This window comes from Pinus tabuliformis, chromosome 2_2 (genome assembly GCF_031772625.1).
Source record: "Pinus tabuliformis cultivar Carrire ecotype Pingquan chromosome 2_2, CPIR1, whole genome shotgun sequence".
In the NCBI taxonomy this organism is placed as follows: domain Eukaryota; kingdom Viridiplantae; phylum Streptophyta; class Pinopsida; order Pinales; family Pinaceae; genus Pinus; species Pinus tabuliformis.
In genome coordinates this window covers 483358256-483364255 of record NC_142300.1, presented here as the reverse complement: position 1 = coordinate 483364255, position 6000 = coordinate 483358256, and positions in this window count along the sequence as shown.

The following is a 6000-nucleotide window of genomic DNA, read 5'->3' as shown; positions in this document are numbered from 1 at the left end:
TAGAATTAGGACTACGTTGAAAATGAGACTGTTTACTTATTGAAGATGCTACATCCTGTCTTTTGTCATTGCTACCTTTATAATCATTAGAATTAGGACTAACTGCATGATCCTGTCCTTCATCATTGCTGCTCTCACAGTCCTTAGAATTAGGACTAAGAGGACACTGTGACACTCCAATATTTTGAAATTCATCATCCCGCGCTTCATCACTGCTGCTCTCATAGTCCTTCGAATTAGGACTAAGTGGACACTTTGACACTCCATACTTTTGAAATTCATTACCACGCTCTTCATCACTGCTGCTCTCATAGTCCTTAGAGTTAGGACTAAGTGGACACTTTGACACTCCATTCTTTTGAAATTCATCACCACGCTCTTCATCACCGCTGCTCTCATAGTCCTTAGAATTAGGACTAAGTGGACACTTTGACACTCCATTCTTTTGAAATTCATCACCACGCTCTTCATCACTGCTGCTCTCATAGTCCTTAGAATTAGGACTAAGTGGACACTTTGACACTCCATTCTTTTGAAATTCACCACCACGCTCTTCATCACTGTTGCTCTCATAGTCCTCAGAATTAGGACTAAGTGGACACTTTGACACTCCATTTTTTTGAAATTCATCACCACGCTCTTCATCACTATTGCTCTCATAGTCCTCAGAATTAGGACTAAGTGGACACCGTGACACTCCATTCTTTTGAAATTCGCCATCATGCACTTCAAAACTGCTGCTCTCATAGTCCTCAGAATTAGGACTAAGTGGACACCGTGACACTCCATCCTTTTGAACTTCACCATCATGCTTTTCAAAACTGCTACTCTCATAGTCCTCAGAATTAGGACTAAGTGGACATCGTGACACTCCATTCATTTGAACTTCACCATCATGCTCTTCATCACCACTGCTTTCATAGTCCTTAGAATTAGGACTAAGTGGAATCTGTGACTCTTTATTAATTTGAAATTCTCCATCCCCTCTTTCATTAGTGCTGCTCTCATAGTCTTTAGAATGGGGACTAAGTGGAAGAATTGACTTTCTATTCATAGTGGAAGAATTCCCGCTATATTCATCAATATGAATAGAATTGTTACGCGATGAATATGTTGATGGTGTATAAATCGAAACTTCACTATCAGAACAATCCATCCCTTTGAAATAGGAGATGTTGAATGATACAAATGGAGTCTCCTAAGGATATTATATAGCTTAAAGAATGAAATATTCCCTCCAAAAAGTTTCGCGAAAATATTTCCCTCCAAAAATTTTCGCGAAAATATTTCCCTCCAAAAATTTTCGCCTCCCTCCAAAAATTTGTTAGATTTATTTACCTTCATTAATTTATTCTACAATTTATTGAAAAATGCAAACTAAATTTTTTTATGAAATAAATCACTAAAATTAAAATTGTAAACTATAACTTGTACATTAATTATTGTAATAGTTAAAGTATATAATATTTACTAACAACTGAATTTTTTTTAAATTTTTATAATATAATCTAAAACAAATTAATCCCACATTCAATCCGTTGTAAAACAATTCTACAATATTCGCTTCATAATATTTTAAAACAAATTATCCCACATTAATCGTACGGAAAAACATCTTCGTAATTTCACTTATATATTAAATTTCATTATCACTATTACTCACGTCATATCCAGGTTTTCTCAGGTTCGTTGAAAGACTCATGAATTTGTGGAGCAGCTGCATTGTTATCAACAACATATTGAACAAAGATTTCTCGCAATTGAAAGGTAAGTTCAATTTTTTTCCTTCAAAATTTTCATATTAAATTAATTTAATGAAGAAGATTTTTTTTTTAAATTAATAATTTTTTTGAGCATGGTGGGCCCGATCAAACTCAATCGCCCAATAACCGTGGGTAGGCCGTCATCGTGCCCCCCATGTCCCACGCCACCCTCCCTCAACCCATGCGCCCTCCCCCCTCACCTCTCAGCCTCCCCCCAACCCATTATCGACCTCTCCCCCTCACCCATGCCCTCTTCACCTTCCTACCCAACCCATGCACCCCCCCTCCTCAACTCCCCTCCCTCACCTCCCCCACCCCCTAACTCCCACGCGCCCCGCCCAACCTAATCCCCGGCCCACGCCCCCCTAACACCCCATCCCCCCGCCTCGTGGTTCCATCCACCTACCCCCCCAACCCCCCTCCCCCTCCCCCTCCCCCCTGGCCAACGGCCCCCCCACCCCTCGTGGGTCCCCCCGCCCCCCTCACCTTACCCCCTAACCCTTACCCTCGGGCCCACACCCCGCCACCCCCTAAACCCCCCACCCTAACTCCCCTACACACCCCACGGCCCCCCACCCCTAACCCCGCCGCCCCCTAACCCCTACCCCGTGCCCCCCTTAACCCCCGCTAGCCAGCCCCCTCACCCCCTAACCCCTACCCGTGCCCCCCCTAACCCCTACCCCCCCTCACCCCCTAACCCCTACCCGTGCCCCTCCCACCCCCTAACCCCTACCCCCCCTCACCCCTAACCCCTCCCCTCCCCTCCCCCGGCCCACGACCCCCCCTCCCCACTCCCCGGCCCCCTCGCCCTCTCCCGCCGCTCCCCATCTCCCTTGGCGCGGCCCTCCGGCCCACCCGACCGGCGGCGGTCGATTTCCGGAATCGACCGCCCGCCGGTCGGGCGGGGCGGAGGGCCGCGCGGGTGGCGCTGGCCGCGGCCGGAGGGAGATGGGGTTAGGGGGTGAGGGGGGGTAGGGGAGTGGGGAGGGGGGGTAGGGGAGTGGGGAGGGGGGGGCCGTGGGCCGAGGGGGAGGGGAGGGGTTAGGGGGTGGGGGGGGCCACGGCCAGTGCCACCCGCGCGGCCCTCCGCCCCGCCCGACCGGCGGGCGGTCGATTCTGGGAATCGATCGCCGCCGGTCGGGTGGGGCGGAGGGTCACGCCGAGGGAGATGGGGAGCGGCGGGGAGAGGGTGGGCGGGCCGGGGGAGTGGGGAGGGGGGGCCGTGGGCCAGGGGGGAGGGGTAGCGGCGGGGGCACGGGTAGGGGTTAGGGGGTAGGGGTTTGGGGGGGGCGTTGGGGGGGTTAGGGGGGATTAGGGGAGTTAGGTGGGGGGGGGGGTGGGGATGGTTAAGGCGGTAGGGGTTGGGGGGGTTAGGGGAGTTAGGTGGGGGGGTTAAGGGGGGGCACGGGGTAGGGGTTAGATGGGTGGGGAGGGGTGTGTGGGGGGGGTTAAGGGGGGAGTAGGGGAGTTAGGTGGGGGCGTCGGGGGGGGGGGGGAGTTGGGGGGGTGTGTAGAGGAGTTATGTGGGGGGGGCGGGGGTGGGGGGGAGTTAGGGGGGTTGTGGGGGGCGCATGGGTAGGGGGTAGGCGGCTCGCCCTCACTTGCCCAGCAGTCCACTTAGCTTCGTCGTCCCTGACCCGAGCTCCCGCCCGCCCATCGACCCGCCCGCCCACCCGTTAGAGGTGGCTGGGCCATTTTGATTATACAAATAACAAATTTATGGTATATTTTCGTTGTTAATTTAAGTTGATATGCTTTTTTTTATTTACTAATTTATGTGTTTTTATTTTTTAGGAAAATGGCATCAAGGAAAATTTTTGTGAATCTTTCTGGACCAAAGACTCTTAGAGGTGCATGTTCGAAAAATATTGGTGAACGAACTCCACCTAAGCTCATGGCTACAAATCATTCAAGTGCCTTAAGTGATAAGAAGATAATTTCAGACTGGAAAATTTCAAAAGAGCTTAAATTTTCATCAAGGGCCTGGTATGTGAAAGAAAGAGAGAGCACAAATGTGAATATATATCTATATATTGATACACCCCATAATAATGAAAATTTGGAGGTGATGGGAAGAGTCATAGATATGTGTTCGGTACCGAACACTGAAGTTGTTTACGTACTTACAAAAGCTCCCAAGTCACATGAAAGGATTAAATACCGACTATCATATTCATTATATGACACGAGAGATGTATCTACAAAGTTGTGTAAACAAATCGTAAACGAGATGAAACAAAACATCGTAAGTATTGTTATTTGTATTTTTATTTTGCGTTCTTGAAAGTGTCTCGCTATATTTTTTTAATTTTGTTTTTATTGACATATGATATTTTGTTTCGCAGAATTTTTTGAAAGTTGTTCAATTAGGTTGAGAGGCATTCATTTCATAGAGCATGATATCATGAAAGTTGTCAGCCATTTTTACTCAGTGTCAGAAGAAGATATGGAAAACATGGAAAATGTAGTAATTGATGATGCTACAAAACTACATCCAAAGAATCAGAAAAAAGGTCTCTGGTGGATAAATCTAGCAAGGGTAAACAAGTTACTTTTGAGGACGATGAAGTTGAAATTGACAGTGAAGCATAGGTTGCCATTACTGAAGATGACATTGGAACTGAGAAAAGTCGTAAAAGACCAAAAGTAACAATGCCCAAGAATAAATCTGTTGAGAATGTTATGACGAAGAAAAGTAGAGTTGAAGATCTTGAAGTAGTCATTACCAGCAGTCAAGAACCTAGTGAAACTTCAAAAGAAAGTAGAGAAATCATTACACCAGGAGCTGATTTAGATGATGTCATTATCAGAACAAAACAAAATGCCATTCGACGGAACTTGACAAAAAGAAACTTAATTGATGGTGGTCGTACATTTCAGCTAAATGTCAAACAAACCTATAAGGCAAGTGAAGAACAATGCCAATATCAAGTCAGAAAGCCACATCATCTGCATGTTCACAACTTGAAGACATTGATGAGGTACAATCCATATGCTCATGTGGTTAGTTATGTGCTTCTTGTTGATCCAATTCAAGTTCCCAACAAAGAAGCATTTGATAAGTCAAAATGTTTTGAATACAATTATTATGTGCTTGGGGGGAACCATTCTGTAGAAGCTCAAAGACAATTGATGGAGGAATATCCTAATAACCCACGTTTTGAGGCAATGAAATGTATCATTTATGTTGGTTTAAATGAAACAGAAGCAAAGTTAGTAGCATGGGACCATAATTCAGATAATGAATATAGGATGTCTATGACTTTCATCCAAAGGGTTAGATTTATTCATAGTGAATTTCAAGAAAAATGTGGTGGGGATAGGATACATGTTACTGCAGATTTCCGAAAGGAATGTTGTATGGAAATAGGCTATCAAATTGAAGAGAAAACCAATTCAAAAGGTGGAAAAGACAACAGACATAGTGATTTATTCAGAGGTGTTGATAACATTTTCCAATTGGCATTTAGAACTGGAGATGTTTGGAAGTTGATTGATGAGATTTTTACCATGTGCGAAGACATTGGCATTAAAAACCAGAGGGTCAAAAAATCTAAGCCATTGATATGTAGCAATAGTAAATCAGCTCCTGAACTGAAGCAACTTCCAGACGATATGACCATCACGCCTTGGAGGGCGATGCAAGGAGTGAAAGATGAAAAAATTGTCAAAACAATATTATATCGTGTGAGGTCAGGGGAATTATCATTTGAAGAAATGTCTGAAGAATTTCAAAAGTAAGTTTGCTGAATTATTTTTATTTATTTCTAGGATTATAGTTATCTTTTAAATAAAACATGTTGTTCTTGGTACTATTTGTTATACATATCATTATATTAAATTTTTGTTACTTTATCTATGCAGTCACAAAGTTTACATGAAAATTCAGGAACAAATGGTTAGATTGTTGAATGAAGATAGTTGGGATGATGTTGTACGCAACTATCCAGATTCAAGTTCTACATCAACATTAAAAGCTTTTTATCTTGCATTTAAAAAGGTATCTTGATTTATACATTCAGTTTTATTCATCTGTGTACTATTTTTAATTTAAAACTTACACATATATTTGTTTATTTGATAAAAGATGAGGAAGGAAGATAATGGAGCACCAGACAGTTTCAAGACTTTCATTGAAAAAATAAAGATTGAAAGACTGAGGAAGCAACGTATTAAGAATGTTGAACTTGATCCGACTCTTAATCATTTCATTTGGAATGGGCTAGACACTATTCAA